Below are 17,881 nucleotides of genomic sequence, written 5' to 3' on the forward strand. Positions count from 1 at the left end.
TTGTGTGTCCTTTTTCATGCGTATGGCCAGTCACCAACTCAGTGAGATTAAGAGAGTCGGTAAGATTAAGAAAGTTCATACGTATATCTTAAAATCACCAACAATAAAAAAGGAGCATATCTTAGCATGATGCCAGCTGAGTCTGCCAAGTCCTGAATAAAATATTTATTGAACAATGGTGGACGGTACACGACTGCACACAGTACAGTCAAAGAAACATTTATATTTTTGTAGATGACTTTATCTTGGGAGTGAGAGAATAATGAGGACTTCTGTCTTGTCATTGTTAGATTTTAAGACATTTTGGGACATCCAGCTGTTTATGTCATCTAAGCAGCTGTGTAATGTAGTTCATTTACTGGTATTAGAGGGTTTGGAAGACAAGTACAGCCAGCCAGCCATCAGTAAATGGTTTGTGACTGAGGAAAGCAGTTTCTGTGCTGTGTGGCCTGCAAAACCTTAAAATGTTCTTGTTATTATCGCTTTTGATATGATAGATAGTTTGGACACTGGCTGGAAGTTATTTAGGTCTGTGGGATCTAAATAGAGGCCCTTCAGCAGTGGCAGAACACAGACAGAGATCTGGAACAACTCCAAAGGACAGAGAGCTATTGATAATGGTCACCAATGCAGGGATGGTTTCTATAAATATATACTGATATATTGATATTGATTCTTTAAGCAGTTTTGTCAGGATGATGTCAAAGAGACTAGATGAGGATCTCGTAATTGACACAATGTTCCTAAGACCTGTCCTGTCTGAAAGGAGGTGCAAGGGAGGTCCACTGTGGAGATGGGAAGAGTGATATTTGCTGTAATAAGTTCTTCTTTCTTGGGAAAAGACATGTAACTGTTGTAGAGTTTGTTGGAAATTGAGGTGTTTCACCAGTTACTCCACCTGTTTGTAGACACAGCACTCATTTGCTGCTAACTTTTAGACAGGTGTAGAATTTGAAAGTTATAATCATTGCCACTGAGTATATTTTTGGCCCCATAAGGACCAAACCCTGGCACTTGAGGGCCTGTATACTCAAAGTCAACATTGTTTAACACTTTATAAATTCAGTTTATCTACTGATGATATACTGAATTTCCCACATGGGTTTGATTGATTGCCTTGCTTTGTTTAAACCACAGCAGTTAAGTCTGATGTTTAGTCTAGAATTAATATAAAAACAGTAAAAGTCCTGAGGGAATGACAGAACCATCAGAGAAGACAAAGAGTGAAAGTTTGAGAGAAAGAGACAAACTGAGTGTGGCTCAGTGTCAGTGTAGTTTCTCCAATCCCTGGGAAATGTCAACCAGCCTCTGACAGCTCCTCCCCAGGGCCCCCTACCCCACCCCCACCCCGAGCTTTAAATTCAAGTCAGTCTGATAACTGAGACAGAGCAAGAGCAGTTCATGTATATCACACATAACAACTTTCACTATTTATGAAACATGGGCACAAGTCAGTCACACTATCTACAACATTATAACCTCATATGGTGAGCTGTCAGACAATGTTATCTGTCTGTGAGGGGGAAAAATCTAATCTTTATTTCTTAGCATTTCTCATTTCAGTACCACATAACCTTTCTGTGTGTAGGGAGTGTTCTGAGTTTCTGCTGACTATGGAGATATCAGCACGTATGCAGTTCTGCAGGGAAAAGTAAAGAATGAAATGTCAAGTATAAAACAGGCTGACTCTGTTTGAACATTAAACCCAAACCCAGAACAAAATCTTATTTTATTTTGCTTTACATTTCTTTTAAATTTCAATTTCTTAAATGCAGTCTTCATTTTAGGTCTCTTTTCTCACCATGCAGTGAACATGTCTTCTGATGCAGTACTGCTGCCAGTTGTATGTTTTTGATACCTTGTAAGACAGCTCTTAATAGATTGAGTTTCTGAGACCTGCTTATGGATCACTGGTAGATTCTTTGCCAATTCTGTTTCAGCTCAGGGATTTCTCTGTGAATGTTGTCAGCATGTTAAAAACTGCATTAAGAGAGCATACCCCTTTGGATCCCACGCACTGTTTAATAAATGAAGCCTCTCATTTATAAATTACTGCATGGGATCCAAACCAAACATGTACATGCGCACAAAAGCTGAAAAAGGTGTGCACCAAACAATAATCAGATTTATAAAACTGTGTGCCTGCACAAATGTCTTAATTTTTCCCTTTATAACTCACAATCAACTTGACAATGTGTACATATGGACAAACCTCATATCCCACCCCCTACACTCCCACAATTAACCATAAATGTTCAACACAAAAGCCTTCATTAGTAGTGATATAGTTGTTCCTGTGGAGAACCGCAGCAGTAACAGCTGCAGCAGATGTTAATGCTGTTGGTGCAACAAACAAAGCTCCTGAAACTGAACAAAGTGGTCAGACATGGAAGTAGATGCCAAGAAGTGCTTTGCTGCACACTGTCAGTGTATGGACTGGTGGAGGCAGGTACACTGGTTATGTTTGATATTATATTTTGTTTGAACACGCACTCAGTACTTAAAATACAATAAACACTGTATTCATTTATAATTACTCCACAATCCAGCAGAGTTTCTCTAATTAACACAGTCCATATAAGAGTCTACAGTACCAGTCAATAGTTTGGACACATCTTCCCATTCATTTGAATGAGAGAGTGTGTCCAAACTTTTGACTGGTACTGTAGGTAAAGATGAGGTGACTGGAGAAGGGTACTGCACAGTATAAGGAGAGGCGCTCTGTTCTGCCAATCTTTAAAGTTATTAGATCTCGGATTTCTACAACTGATAGCAACTGATCATTTCATCAGGTGGTTAATGTGGTTGAAAAGGATTCAGTATGTTCACGTTTAATATCAGGGGAAAGCAAGCCAGACTTTCTAGAATCCTGTAACCTGCCACATCCTTGCATCATCCTGGCATTTCAGCAGCTGTGCTTCTCCACAACTGACCATGAGTGTAAGCACCATACAGCCGCACCATCTCCTCAGCACTCTGTGGGCTGGGAATGTGATGGTGAGAACCCTTCAATGTTCCGTTAATAATTCAATAATAAATCACTGATAAGTAAGATTTGAGTTGGCTTATATCTTTCAATAATTGAAAGGTCCTTATGGAATAGTTGTGCCTCACTACGGGTTGTGGGGGTTGCACTCCGCCAGGGCTGCCCTTTGTCACAGATTCTGTTCATAATTTTTATGGACAGGATTTCTAGGCACAGCCAGGGCGTTGAGGGGGTCCAGTTTGGTGACCTCAGGATTGGGTCACTTCTTTTTGCAGATGATGTGGTCCTGTTAGCTTCATTGGACCGTGACCTCCAAGTCTCACTGGATCAGTTCGCCGCCGAGTGTGAAGCGGCCGGGATGAGAATCAGCACCTCCAAATCCGAGTCCATGGTCCTCAGCCGGAAAAGGGTGGAGTGCACTCTCCGGGTCGGGGATGATATCCTGCCCCAAGTGGAGGAGTTTAAGTACCTTGGGGTCTTGTTCACGAGTGAGGGAAGGATGGAGCGAGAGATGGACAGGCGGATCGGTGCGGCGTCTGCAGTAATGCGGACTCTGCACAGATCCGTCATGGTGAAGAGGGAGCTGAGCCGAAAGGCGAATTTTGCTCTCGATATGAAGCAAAATTAAATGTGTAGAGAAACATTGGACAATCTGGCTTTAACTCACCACCTCACAATCTGCATCACCAATTAACCTCCAAAAACATTTGTATGCCTGGGTCAGAGTTAACGTACAGGTGCACATATTATGCTGTCAGTTTTTGACAGACAGTAGAACAGACATACCATTATCATCATCACACAAAATTACAAACTTACATAAAGTTTACTGTGGTCTTTTGAATGAAAACATACATTAAGGAAAACATCAGCAACAAGAAAACAAACAAACAACAACAACTACAAAGCAAAACAAGAAGTGAGTTGACTAATCAGTTGCCTCTGTTACAACAGTTGTCCCTTATTTAATCAGACCTCCCCTCTATCAATATAAAAAATGAGCCCCAGACTTGATTAAAAATAACTTCTCTCCTCATTACTCTGTAAGTGACCGGTTCAAATGTCGCCATTCTTGTCATTAGTTCAATCCATTCCTTAAAACAACCTAGACTAGAAGACTTCCCGTGTCTCAATATTATTCTACATCCTAAACGTAAAAACCTCTGTCTTCCAGTCACAATTGTATCATCTGGTAACAGACGCAGAGTACATAATACTGGGGACTTAGTGAAATGTACTTTAAAGTCTGGGTAAAGTAAGAATAAATATGTGTTCTGAGTTTGACATACCACAGAAAAGTGTGTTGTTAACCACCCTGCCAAATTTGAATAATTAAAAAAATCGCCAAATATATGAAATTAGGCCTCAAAGTTGTGTAAAAATCAACCTCTTTCTCTGCTCCCAAACGCTGTGGGAGTGCCCGCCGAGTTCACTGAAGTCACCACCTCTAACAGAAACATGGACACTAAGTCTGAGAGCTTTCTGCTGCTAACTCGGCGGCTAACTCGGCTGAATTCACTTTACACAGTCTTTAAACTATTTATTTAGAAGAGTGGTAAACCCTTCCCACAGGTGTTCATTTTTTTCACAAGAATATATTATGTCTACCAGAGTACCAACTTTTTCCAAATTCCTCCAACATAATATGTTTCTTGCAAATTAATAATTTTTTATCATGACAAATAGAGGCTTTAGGGGTAAGATACGGACTAGTTTTTATAAGTTGGTGAATCCTCATCCAAGTTTCTAGTACAAAAATCAATACTGGATCCTTAAAGGTTACCAGTCTTCCCAGCTGAGTAAGAAAAGCCTCCAAAGAAGTTGGAGCCACAAGCTCTTCTTCAATTTGAACCCAGGATGGCACCTGCTCAGGAGAATGATTCATCTTAGATAAGTGGGAAAGTGAAAAGGCATATTGATACCAGTCTATTTTAGGCAATGATAAGCCTCCACTTTCTTTGGCTGCATATTATATGTAATAACCTGTGCAGATTGTCAGCTGAACACCTATTTTTAACAAACCCAACCTGGTCAGAATGTACCAGATTGGGTATTTGCAAGATCCTTTCTAGTCTATCAAGGATCTTGCAAATTATTGTTTTTATGGAGGAAGGTAATAACAGCTGATCTCATACTGGCTGGTAATCTACCCTTCTGTAATGCATCCTGATAGACAGCTAATAGTCTTGGAGCAAGATGTTCAACACATTTCTTATAAAAATCAAATGTAAAATCCTATCCTACCAATCGCAGACTAATCGCAAACTTCAGTTAACGTAAACTCTCCCTCTAATGAATTTCTTTATTCTTCAGTTAGAGTAGGAATTTTAATAGAGGAAAAGAAATCTGCCAGTTTTTGTTAGGGTTAGGGTATGTATAGGGGACGATGTAGGGATGTGTATAATCATTGATAAAATGTTTAAAATACTTCATTAATATCTCTTTTGTTTGTGATCAGCTTGTTGTCATTATCAAATATGGAGGGAATTAGATTACAAGTTTGCATCTGTTTCACCCTATGGGCTAACACTTTACCCGCTCTCTCACCTTGTTCAAAATATTTTTTAGTTAGCACAGAATAATGCATATTCAACTTTTTTCTGTAGATAGTGTTCAGCGCATATTTTAATTTGATTAACTTATTCCATATTTCTCTTTCAGGGTGCTGTGTGTGTTTTTTCTCAAGTTCCTTGATGTCTTGCTCTCAGCTTCTTTAATCAGAGAACTATATTGAATAAGCTTTAAAGGCGTCCCAAGTTATTCCAACGTCATCAATAGAGCCCTCTTTAAATTCCCTAAATTCCTTTATTACTTTTCTTATGTCGTCACAGTTTTCGTCATTATTTAGTAATAACAATTATTTAACCACCAACTCAGTGAATATTTTGTGTTAACTGTAGTAGATATGGTTATATCCACTGGAGCATGATCAGTTAGAACTATGTTTCCAATTGTCTCACTAAGAGTTTGGTTCACCAGCAAACAAGAGATGAGAAAATAATCTATTCTGGAATAAGTAGAATGTGGATGGGAGAAGAATGTATAATCTTTTTCTTGAGGATGGAATAGTCTCCATACATCAACTAATCCCAAATCTTTGTGGGCTTTGCATGTTATGCACCAACAGGAAATGTTGTCAATAACAAGATTAAAAGTAACATGGCAATGTTGAAATAGTGATCTGTGGATAATGTGTGGGGGATCCACCAGAGCCCTGTTATGATACTTATATCTTCTTCAGTATAGGAATAGGACTTCATATCAGTGGTGTATGCTGCTCTGCTGCCTCCTAGAGGTCAGGTTGGGTAGTTACATGCTCACTGACGTAACCTGATAGTGTTTTTTTTTATTTTGGGGGTTAACTGCTCCTATAGTTAATGCTTGTGGAACTAGTGGCAAAAGTCATTTTTGACTTGTTAAGTCATCAATCATTGCAAACAACGCCAGTGAGTCATAAGAGGAAGAAAGATGTTTTTATTTATGGTGTGTTGTTGAAGTGTTCCTCATCTGGAGGTATTTAACTAAATATTTAAATAAGAACCAATTACAGTAAATTCAAAACAGAGTCAAACTGCAAAGTGTCCCTGGCAGATATTTTGGGAAATATGTGAATGTACATGATCCACAGCAAAAACTGCTGCAACATGCTGCAAAAACCTGCATATGAAGGATTTTTGTGTGTGCAGGCTCATCAGTACAGGACTTCATTTTTAGACCAAGGCACACGTCTACAGTCTGCATAGTTTAATAAATAATGAACATTTACATGAGAGCCATGTGGAAATAAATACAATTTTATTGTTGTACAATAATACAGTAGCCATTGAGACTGGCCGTGCATGAAGGAAAAGTGCATATAGGAGTAGATATATTACCATACTTAAACAAAATGACACAGACACATTATAAACAAAACTTCTACATTGGTTTATTCTCTTACAGAATCTTTTTGTTTCTCATGTCAGCAGCAAAGGACTGCAGGATTCAAAGGTCATTCATCTTTGTCCACCTGGCTCATCATGTTTCATATTCAGAAACAAAGCAGACATGATGAGAACATGTTGCAGGTAAAATGAATGAACTGCTGAAAAACTAACATGTCTTGTTATTATTCAAGAACCTCAGGATTTATAAATATATTTTCTCCTTCAAGATGGAGACAAAAGCAGCACACCAATCAACTCTGATTATAAAAAATAATCATCACTACTGTTTGCAGTTATACTGCTATTTATTAGCCATTCACTTCTTTAAATATGAGTGGGCCTGTGTATATAAGTTGTTGACATATCCAGCAGAAAAAATGCATTCAAGTAAAAAAAAAAAATGGATATGGAATAATAAGGGAGTGTGCACATGTAGCAGGAATAAGGTTGATATTATAGTCACACTTAATCTTTTCATTGATGAGGGTTTGAATTCACAGCTGTAGTGTCTCAGCATGGTCTGAATTCCATTAAAGAAGATTTTACTTTTACAAAAACTGAATTAATATTGCTGCCACAAAATGTGGTTTATCAACCATTCCTGAAGAATACTGCGTAGTTCAAACATGGATGATTCAGTGTTATTCTTATCTCTGGTAATAACAAATGGGACAAGCTTTCCTTTAAACACCCACGTACCACTACAGCTGTTTCCTTTGGAAGTGAAGGAGGTGTCATCCTTTCTGTTGGTCCACTCATGACTGAATTATTCCATGACACAGTTGGGGCTCTCATTACTACGGTAACAGTCAAAACAGACATGTTGGGCCTGGGACAGACATTCATGCTAGTGTTTAGTAAACTGGCCCTGGTAGTCATTCATCACATGCTTATTTGTTGTGGGATGAAATTCGTGTCACAAAGGAAAAAGAAATGACCCTGTCTTAGTCTTGGAGGTTTTTGTTACAGTCTCTGCTTACTTTCCATGCACAGCGTCACATACAGTAGCAGTTAGTGCAGCAGTTAACCACAGATGATTTCAAACCAGAGGTATCATTCCAAAAGTAGCAGTACTGTTTATCAGCTTAGTATTTTTCCTTTTATATTTTGGACCTTATTTAATCCAAATATTGCATGTGTAAGCATCTCAACCTTCTCAGAAGGATATTATTGGGATAATCAGACATGAAGAGGTTACACGTTAAAGTTCTGTGGAACTGCAATGGTGTCAGTCCATACTGGTTGCACTGGTTCAGCTCCTCAGGCAGGGTGGAGCAGCCTCAGGGGTTGTGGAGGAGGTAGGTGGGGTCAGCCGGGAGAGGGACAGTTGACTCTGTGATGGTCCAATAGAAGGCTTTCTGGCAACAGAGCTGCAACAGTGCAAATGCAAAGACAAAGTCAGGTGGTCCACGGAAGACTACAAATTCCTTTAAATTCTAATTCCAAATCTGATGCCTTAAATGTATGATAGAAGTGATAGAAAGACAGTAACACAAAGATTTAAGGGACAAAATATCATCAATATCAATCAGGAGTGATCAGTATCAGCCCTCAGAAACTCATCATTCCTGACAGACAGTGCGGTAAGTATGGGAAAAGATAAACCTGTGGTTTTTACCCTTCTTCCATCTTTATGTCCTCCAGCTGTTCTCCATCCTCTGTGTGATCAGTACTGCTGTCTTCATCTTCCTCCTCTTCTTCATGCTCCTGCATGTTGTTGCTAATGCATCGTGAAGGCCAGCGCAGTTCCCCACTCTCCAGCTCGCTTTGCTCTGTGGGCTCCACAACAATAGAGGGGAGACGCTCCCTCCTGTACCGGAAGTCTTCAGGATAGGAGCTGGAGTCTGAGTCTTCATTCATGTTTGCTTCAGGGAAGATCTGGACCACAGAGGGCATTTATAATGGTTTATATTAGCCTGACTTTAAACCTGACTTCATTTTATTTCTAAGTTAGGCATAAAGATCATAGAAAAAAAATACTGCTCTGTACAAACTGAACAGAGCTATCAGTAGGTGTGAAGGAAACATGATACTACATGCTCCCCTGGCCCCATATTTATCACATTTCTTAGAATTTCTCTTCAGCTCATATTCACACAAACATGTATGAATATGAGCCGTAAGGCACATTTAACATTTACTGCTGATACTCACAGTGAAGTGTAAAAGGAAAGATAACCAATCGGAAACCAGAAAACCTAACATCTGGCATATTGTATTTGTAGGTATTTTAAGAAATCCTTACATTTTACTAAATATATATTTCTGCACAAAACAACATATTAATTCATTTTTTAAGTTTAAGAATTGTATTCGGTAGATGAGGTACAGTCGATCAATGTAATAAGGGACATTTAGTGCGATAGTGTCACGTGCAGACAGTACAGATGTATGAAAAGAGATTACAAACTTCATCCACATATGCTGAATTCTCCAAAACATGTGTCAAAATGCGTGTGTGTTACTTCTGTGTCTGTACTGCATCTAGGATTTACTCTTAACCAGTTTAAGATTTAAGAACATTTTTTTGAATGAAAAGATATTTGATGAATAGTTTGTGTGTAGGAATGAAAAGTAAAGGAGTTTTACTTTCATCTTTTACTTGAGTCCAAATTTTCACTTTTCTCTGTTTGATAAATATAGACCTTGATCTCGTGTTACTGTTAGCATTCCTACATTTCTGGTGGTTTGCTTGATCTTTGGTTTTGAACACAATGATTAAAGCAGAAGATTTCAAGTAAGATATAAAGACTCTGCATGTAAGCCTGTATTAAACCAAACACATAAACTTACATTTGAAGACAGGTGATGAGGCAGGTCATTGAACTGGAGTCAAATAGAATAAACATGAGTAAAGACATCATTGTACCTGGTAGGCTTTGCTTCCTCTTCTCTGAACTGGACTCTCCTCCATCTGAGAGTCTACTTGACTGATGATGGTGCTCATACTGCATACAAACACATACAAACACAAACGTTGGTTAATATTATGTATGACTGTTATCCAACTATATTAATACACTGACTGGCTCACTAAATTTCAGCAATACAGAATTCAAAGATGCACTGTTTGCTTGAAGCCTATATTGAATTAAATTGAAGGTTTCAGAAATGAACTGAAGCTGTAAGAGAAATGCACCTCAATCAATCAATCAATCAATCAATCAATCAATCAATCAATCAATCAATCAATCAATCAATCAATCAATCTTTATTTATACAGCGCCAAATCACAACAAAAGTTCACTAGATTGTACTCTTTAATTTAATTTAAGAAGACCCAACATTGTTCCATGAGCAAGCAAACACATGATGTTCCTTATAAAATGAACGGCTTACCTGAGGATTAAAACTAGGTTGAGTTTTTCCCTGCTCACTGAATGAAACAGCTTTTTGTCACTGGGGCATTTGCTGACCAAATGGGGCTCTATGGTGTGACTTGAGTTATATCTGCTGTACAGAATTGGATTGAAAATCCCATATACAAAGGGGAGACAACAACATCTGCATTGTCTGTATCATTAATCACCCTGCCATCTCACAGTCTTACAGTCTTGCAGTCTTATTAAGCTTCCATCTGACCCTGAACCCAGCCAGCCAGGCAATATGCTCACACTTTCAAAAACCACTCAAGCTGTACAGATGTCTAAAATTACCCAAATATCAAATAGGTTTACATCAAGGATTTGCATCTTAGCTCAATCAGTGGACAGAGGAGTGTGTTAACATAGACATACAAAGTAGTGGACAGTATGACAACAATTGTAGAGATGAGAATGGCCGTGCCAGGGAAAGACTTGTTCCTGCTGAGTAATCTGCAGGTAAGCACTTAATAATATAACAGGCTTGAACAACAAGTGACTCCTTAACTCCAAACACGGGGGAGGGTGAGAGAAGCTAGGAAAGAAAACAAAGGTATGAGGTTTCTAACTATGAAGGGAAAAAAAGAACAATGGGTTTCCATAGCTGTGGTAAATAAAAGAGCTTAAGTCAATTTCCAGTTGATCAGTTGATGATTTATAATACATAAACAAATGTGCAATGTGTGTTCATACTGTACGCACATGTTAGCATGGAATACAAAATCCACAGTGAAAAACAGACATGACTGTGTTGGCCAATCTAACACCAGTATTGGCATGAAGAGGGTCAGTGGGTAGCTTTACACCACAACATCACCCAGTTCAAATACTAACTGGACCTATAGTGAGCTGTTGAAATTGGGGCAATGATTGACATGTTTATCCCAGGCTGTTGGTTTTATAATCCTATTTCTGCTACAAGAGTTCGATACATTTAGTTTCAGGTATAAGAAACCTCTTCAAATAGTTATCTTGTTAGATCGACTTTGGCCTAATTTCGACCATTGTGCTCAGTCATTATGGTACAACACACTTCATTTACATTTGAGAAGATACACTGTATTAAAACTGTAATAGAAATGTATGTAGAGAATGTTAGGAGAATATTTAGTCACGTCTTACCTGAGTGAGGCAGGAATACATGCATCTTTACTGGGATGTCAAGTATCTAAAGACCTGGAAGATCAAAAAACAGGTATTCTGAATGTCGTCTTTTACAAAAATTGTCAGCACACTGGACTATTCCTCATGAAAGTCAGGCACACTGTGATGGCAGTCACTTTCCTTTCCTTCTTCCTCCCAGTCACAGGTTCAGCTTCCTTCATTTCACTACCCCCTCCCCTCTGCCTCCTTACCCCCCCCCCCCCGTGACGCACACAACACTGCACATTCAGATTGACAAGCAAACCCGCTTTCCAAGCTGACTGGCTTAATGTCACCTTCAATTATAAACAAAGCCTGGATGTAACATGTGAGTGTGGAGCAGCACGAGGCCTCATACACAGATTAGCAGGTGAGCAGGTGTCCTGGCTGCACACATTCATCACATTTTGGAGATTATTTTACATCATGATGAATGCCAAATAACTATTCATCATTTACCAGAGTTGCTGATGCCTTGGTAGATTATGAAGCTCCCCGATAAGGCTGCCTAATGGAGAATCAAAGAGGATTGTGGGTAGTACATTTCCAATCAACAGGATTTCAGAAAAAACATGTCTGTCAGTGATATTCCTGGATCAGAGCTTAGAGTTGGCTTCTGAAGGCTGACTCTTCAGCACTAACTCAGAATTCAATCAAGTACACAAGAGTTGTTTTTATATACTGTATACCTATTTCCACACTTCTGTTAAAATGATCAGCCCCTCTATTCATTATTAGGGTGCTTCCCTGTTGCTACTGCAGTTCAGGGTGTTGTTTTGTAGTCTAACCAGTGGGAGGTGCTAGCACAGTTGGGGCAGTGCTGTTGTCTGTATCACAGCTTGCCATACACTGAAGCATGCTGACATGGCAACAGCAACAGGAGTGTATTCATCATGTTTTAAATCATTACTTTGCTTAACATGTCCTTCAATTACCTTAAACATGTCATGTTCACCTTGTCCACAGTCTGGGTTCAGTGTGGAATATGAGCCATGATGCTATCATAACATAACATTTAAAGACATACTAGCTCAATGTAGATAATAATCATGCAGAGGAATGAACAAAATGTACAAAAATGATAAAAAATTAATTTCCTGTGTGGCATTGAGGTCTGTCATCCACTAACAGGATTTCCATGCTTCATCCCTTCAGAAGAATGACAAAACATTAAGGCTGGGTCTGAAATCACTCCTGACTGTATCATGTACCTCTAATGCTGAGTGTGTATCCATAATATAGTGCCCTTCATCAGTCTGTCTTTATTATTTACTATTTAATTCATTAATTCCTTATTGTTTTAATTGATACGTTTTTCTAGTGTATATGTATGTAGTGTACAAGGTGACATAAATTAGAATTATTCCTGAAATAGCATTGGTCCGATACAATCATTAAAACGGCTTCCCCAAATCAATTTCTTTATTTTTAAATGTTCATTCTATTGTTATTATTGTAACTAACTGATGAAAAAACTGCTCCATAATTTTGGCTGCAGATGTGTGGTGATGTGTGTTCATGTCATGATGCTCTGAAGCATCCACACATTTCCTGAAGAGATGCTTTTAGTTTGTTTGGCTGTTGTTATAACACTTCATTTTGACTGTTTCAGAGCTATTAGTATTTATTAATCACCACACCTGCTTGTATTAATCACTCAGCCCTTTTACACGTTGCACTGCTGCACATATATGAATGGTAATAGCAGGTGCACATGGAGACACCCACACAGTCTGCGCACATAAGACGTATCACCTTACGTTTGACGTTGATCTGGTGCAGTTAAAAAGGGCGCCAGGTGTTAATAAGCAGTGTGCACCTCATGGCAGTGGTCTACATTAACATTCACTTCCAATCTGTCACTGCTGAAAGAGAAACAGAACCTTCAGAAATAGTACAGGTACAATCCCTGTCAACTGTTCCTGGTTTCTAGTGTATTGTCTGTTTTACCCTGTTTACACCTGCATTAACATCTGCATTAACACCTGTATTAACACCTGCATTAACACCTGCAATAACACCTGCATTAACACCTGTATTAACACCTGTATTAACACCTGCATTAACACCTGCAATAACACCTGCATTAACACCTGTATTAACACCTGCATTAACACCTGCAATAACACCTGCATTAACACCTGCATTAATACCTGTATTAACACCTGCATTAACACATGTATTAACACCTGTATTAACACCTGTATTAACACTTGCATTAACATCTGCATTAATACCTGTATTAACACCTGCATTAACACATGTATTAACACCTGTATTAACACCTGCATTAACACCTGCAATAACACCTGCAATAACACCTGCAATAACACCTGTATTAACACCTGCAATAACACATGTATTAACACCTGTATTAACACCTGCATTAACACCTGCAATAACACCTGCAATAACACCTGCAATAACACCTGTATTAACACCTGCAATAACACCTGCAATAACACCTGTATTAACACCTGCAATAACACCTGCAATAACACCTGCAATAACACCTGTATTAACACCTGCAATAACACCTGCAATAACACCTGTATTAACACCTGCAATAACACCTGCAATAACACCTGCAATAACACCTTCATTAACACCTGTAATAACACCTGTATTAACATCTGTATTAACACCTGCAATAACACCTGCAATAACACCTGCAATAACACCTGCATTAACACCTGTATTAACACCTGCATTAACACCTGCATTAACACCTGCATTAACACCTGCATTAACACCTGTATTAACACCTGCATTAACACCTGTATTAACACCTGCAATAACACCTGTATTAACACCTGCAATAACACCTGCAATAACACCTGCAATAACACCTGCAATAACACTTACAATAACACCTGTATTAACACCTGTATCAACACCTGTATTAACACCTGCAATAACACCTGTATTAACACCTGCGATAACACCTGCAATAACACCTGCAATAACACCTGTATTAACACCTGTATTAACACCTGTATTAACACCTGTATTAACACCTGCATTAACACCTGTATTAACACCTGCATTAACACCTGTATTAACACCTGTATTAACACCTGTGGACAGTGCTAAATACAAATTTAGACAACCTCCAAGAAGCACTGTGATCTGATCACTCAAACCGCTTGCCAAGGTGGTCTGGGACACATTTGAACACATATCTCTCTAAGTGTAAATGCTATTGTGTTCTGATGCACCTCCAGCAAGACATAACAGGTATACAGTGAGCGGAGCCGTTTGACCTTCTAGAGGTGACGTAGGCAGTAAAAAAATCTGGACACAAGTGGTCAGCTGGAGACACATAATAGAAACATATGTGAATGGCAGCTTTGGCTGATTGAAGATCAGTTGTTTGGGGGTGTTTCATACAGAAGCAACTTCAAAGGAAATGAGTGATAAATAGAGCTCTTACTGTCATGGACTCATGGTTTTTGGACTCTTTGCATTTTGATCTCTTGGTTTCCTGTGTTGTACTTCCATTGTCCAGACTTTTTGGTCATTTGGTTTTAGTTATTTATATTATTGTTCTTGGACTGCCTTTCATTATTGGTTATCTGATGGTGTTGTTTACCTCTCCTCTGTGTTCCTGCACTCCTCCACAGCCTGTTTTTCCCTCCACACCTGTCCTGCTCTGCTCTCTGTGTGTTTCCCCAGCCTGATGATACCTTAACACCTGTCCTGTATCAGTCTCTTCAGCCCTGCCCTGCTCCCAGTATCTTCCTAACCAATCACCTCCCAGCCTGCTCTTATGTCTATTCCCCATTCCCTTATTACTCCTGTCTGTATTTAACCCTTACATACTGTTCATATTCTGTACCTTCACAGTATGTGAATTTCCTTGTAGCAAGTATTTCCACCAAACCTATTCAGAATGTTTAATTGGCCTATGCCACTTTAACAAATGAATGATTAATTTCTTACTAATGACAGTATAATGTCATGTAGTAAGAAATAAAAAATATAAAAGCCATAATGATTTGAAATCATTTTAAAGAACTTGAAAATGACATGAACATTCTGTAACTTTTGGACTTCATAATATAACCATTGAACACTGTCCTCACTGCTATATCATAAGATATAAAGTGCTTATTGTGACTAGTCTCTGCATTCAAAGCAGAGGTGGGACACTTTCCGTGTGTGGATCTTACAGCTGTTGACATTCAGTCTTGCTGCCATGATGTCTGTCACTGAAATGGCAGCTCATACCTAGCTTTATAATGTTATGACCCCCACCACCTCCCTCCCAACCCCAACACATTCCAATTTGTTACTTTGTACATTATTTTATTACATTGCAGGTGCAGGTGCTTGCAGGTGCACATCTTCTGTTCCCTTTATGCAGCATATATGATCACTCCTATGTTGTTTGTTTACTATTTCAATATTTTGGGATGCCCCCTGCCCCTTCAAAGACCAGCAGGTGTCTGTCTGGGCAAATGTTTTGGGAACACAGACAGTTCTCGTGACAGTGGTGAGGTCCCCTTGAACTCCATAACTTCTTTCCCATATAAAATGCACACAAACATGACATGTACATTCTCAATTCACAATGTTCCTTTATTTGACCCACACTGGTAGATCTAAAATCCATCTGAATAGATACGGGGCAAATTTAAACCGTAACAGCCTCAGTGTGCAAAAATGTGTAGCACCTTTACAAAAATATAAATTAATTAAATATTTTTATTTTTATGTATTTTTATATTTTTTTTAAAGTCATCATATTTCAGACTAACATAATGATGTTTAGGGTATTTTTACTGCTGCCGAATGTCAAAACGGGTCAAATTTGACCCGAACAGTATGTAAGGGTTAAGTGTTGGTTTGTTGTTCAATTCAGTCTTATTCTGTATTCAGTTCTGCTCTGCCAAACTTTTATTTTTTTGCCTGCAAATCCAAGAATGAAGAACTTTTTTTTCTTTAGCCCAGCTTTGCCTTTGGTATCTGCATTTAGGTCCACGTGCTCTGCAGTTACAGTTACACATGTGAATGTTATGTACTTGTGCCTGTATAAAGGCAAACCTGTAATTCTAGTTATATGCTTCTGATGAATCTCCCTCCTCTTTCATGACTCACTGCAGGTGTCTGCTGCATTATCACCGGAGCCCTGAAACCAGAAACCTGGAGTTCAAACATGGCACACTGATGAAAAATACTGGCAAAATTAAATAATCAGTCAGACCACACATTCTGAATTAATTCCAGTACTATAGGACTCAGGTTAAAAAGAATGAAAACACATGCAAAAGAAAAAGAAGAAAAAAATCAAGCATTCTTCCGTTATTTATCCCTTTTTTTTTCTCTGGCATGCATCAGTAGTTGGCAAGGTGAAGTGTTGAATGCTTTAGTTTGGCCAGCAGTACTTTCATAGCAAATCATTTCCCATAACAATGTCTGGCCACACAACCTCTGTATGTGTGTCAATATTCATGCAAGTAATGGAGCATGTATTTCTCCATGGTGGTGATATGTACAGTACATACAAGGTGGAAAACATAATATATTATAAGTGTTTACATGCTTGTTTGAAATCCATTAATCTTGTGGGTTTGTCCAGGGGGTCAAGGGAATATAAAAAACCATACAACTATTATTTTAAGTCATTTAAAGTGGTGATTGTGTCTATTTAATTTTTGTATTCCTAATAAGCTGTTTATATCACAAATACATACTTAAACAAAACATAAACCCATGCTTATTCTCTACTAGTTTGTAAAAAAATAAAATAAAATCACACTCACATGGAAGCATGGAGCATTCATTTGATACCGAAAAATGCAGTTTAAATGTCTATGAAGTGGAGAGGTTAAACATTGAAGGCAGTGCTTTGTGGCAGCTGTGGTGCATTTATACAGAGGGAAGAGGAAGGAGGCAGTTCGCTTGAAAAGTCAAAACAGACAAGTTGGGGAGGAGGAAGAGAAGAGAGTGAAAGAGAGTACAGACACATGGAGAGCAACGGACACCGCAGGAGTGGAGCAGAGAGGGACACAGAATGAACGGATGAACAGACAAGACGGAGAGTGAAGGATTTTGAAAAACCAGTGAGTTGGATGAGAGGAGACAATCACTGCTACATCCTTGAGAAAGAGTGAATGAGGAAGACATGGCATGAGGGGGACTGAGACGGGTGACAGAGAGGAAAGAAGTATGAGACAGAGGAGGACAAAAAAATTAAAGGAGCTAAATAAGACCCTTGGACCGTTGACAAAATAAGATATTTTCACCCTTCAAAGTGAGTAACAGCAACAGCTAGCACTGATTCAGGTCAGTGGTTCCTGTTTGCTCTGTCACAGCGGGAAGAAAGAGGGAAGAACAGCTAACAAGAGCAGGTAATAAACATGAATTGACAAGTGACAAGAGGAAAGGAAAAGAGGAATCAGTTCAGAGCATGTACTGTACATGCTTCTCTATGAGGTTACACTATTGTAGTAGAACGTTTG

Source organism: Scomber scombrus, chromosome 14 (genome assembly GCF_963691925.1).
Source record: "Scomber scombrus chromosome 14, fScoSco1.1, whole genome shotgun sequence".
Classification (NCBI taxonomy): Eukaryota; Metazoa; Chordata; class Actinopteri; order Scombriformes; family Scombridae; genus Scomber; species Scomber scombrus.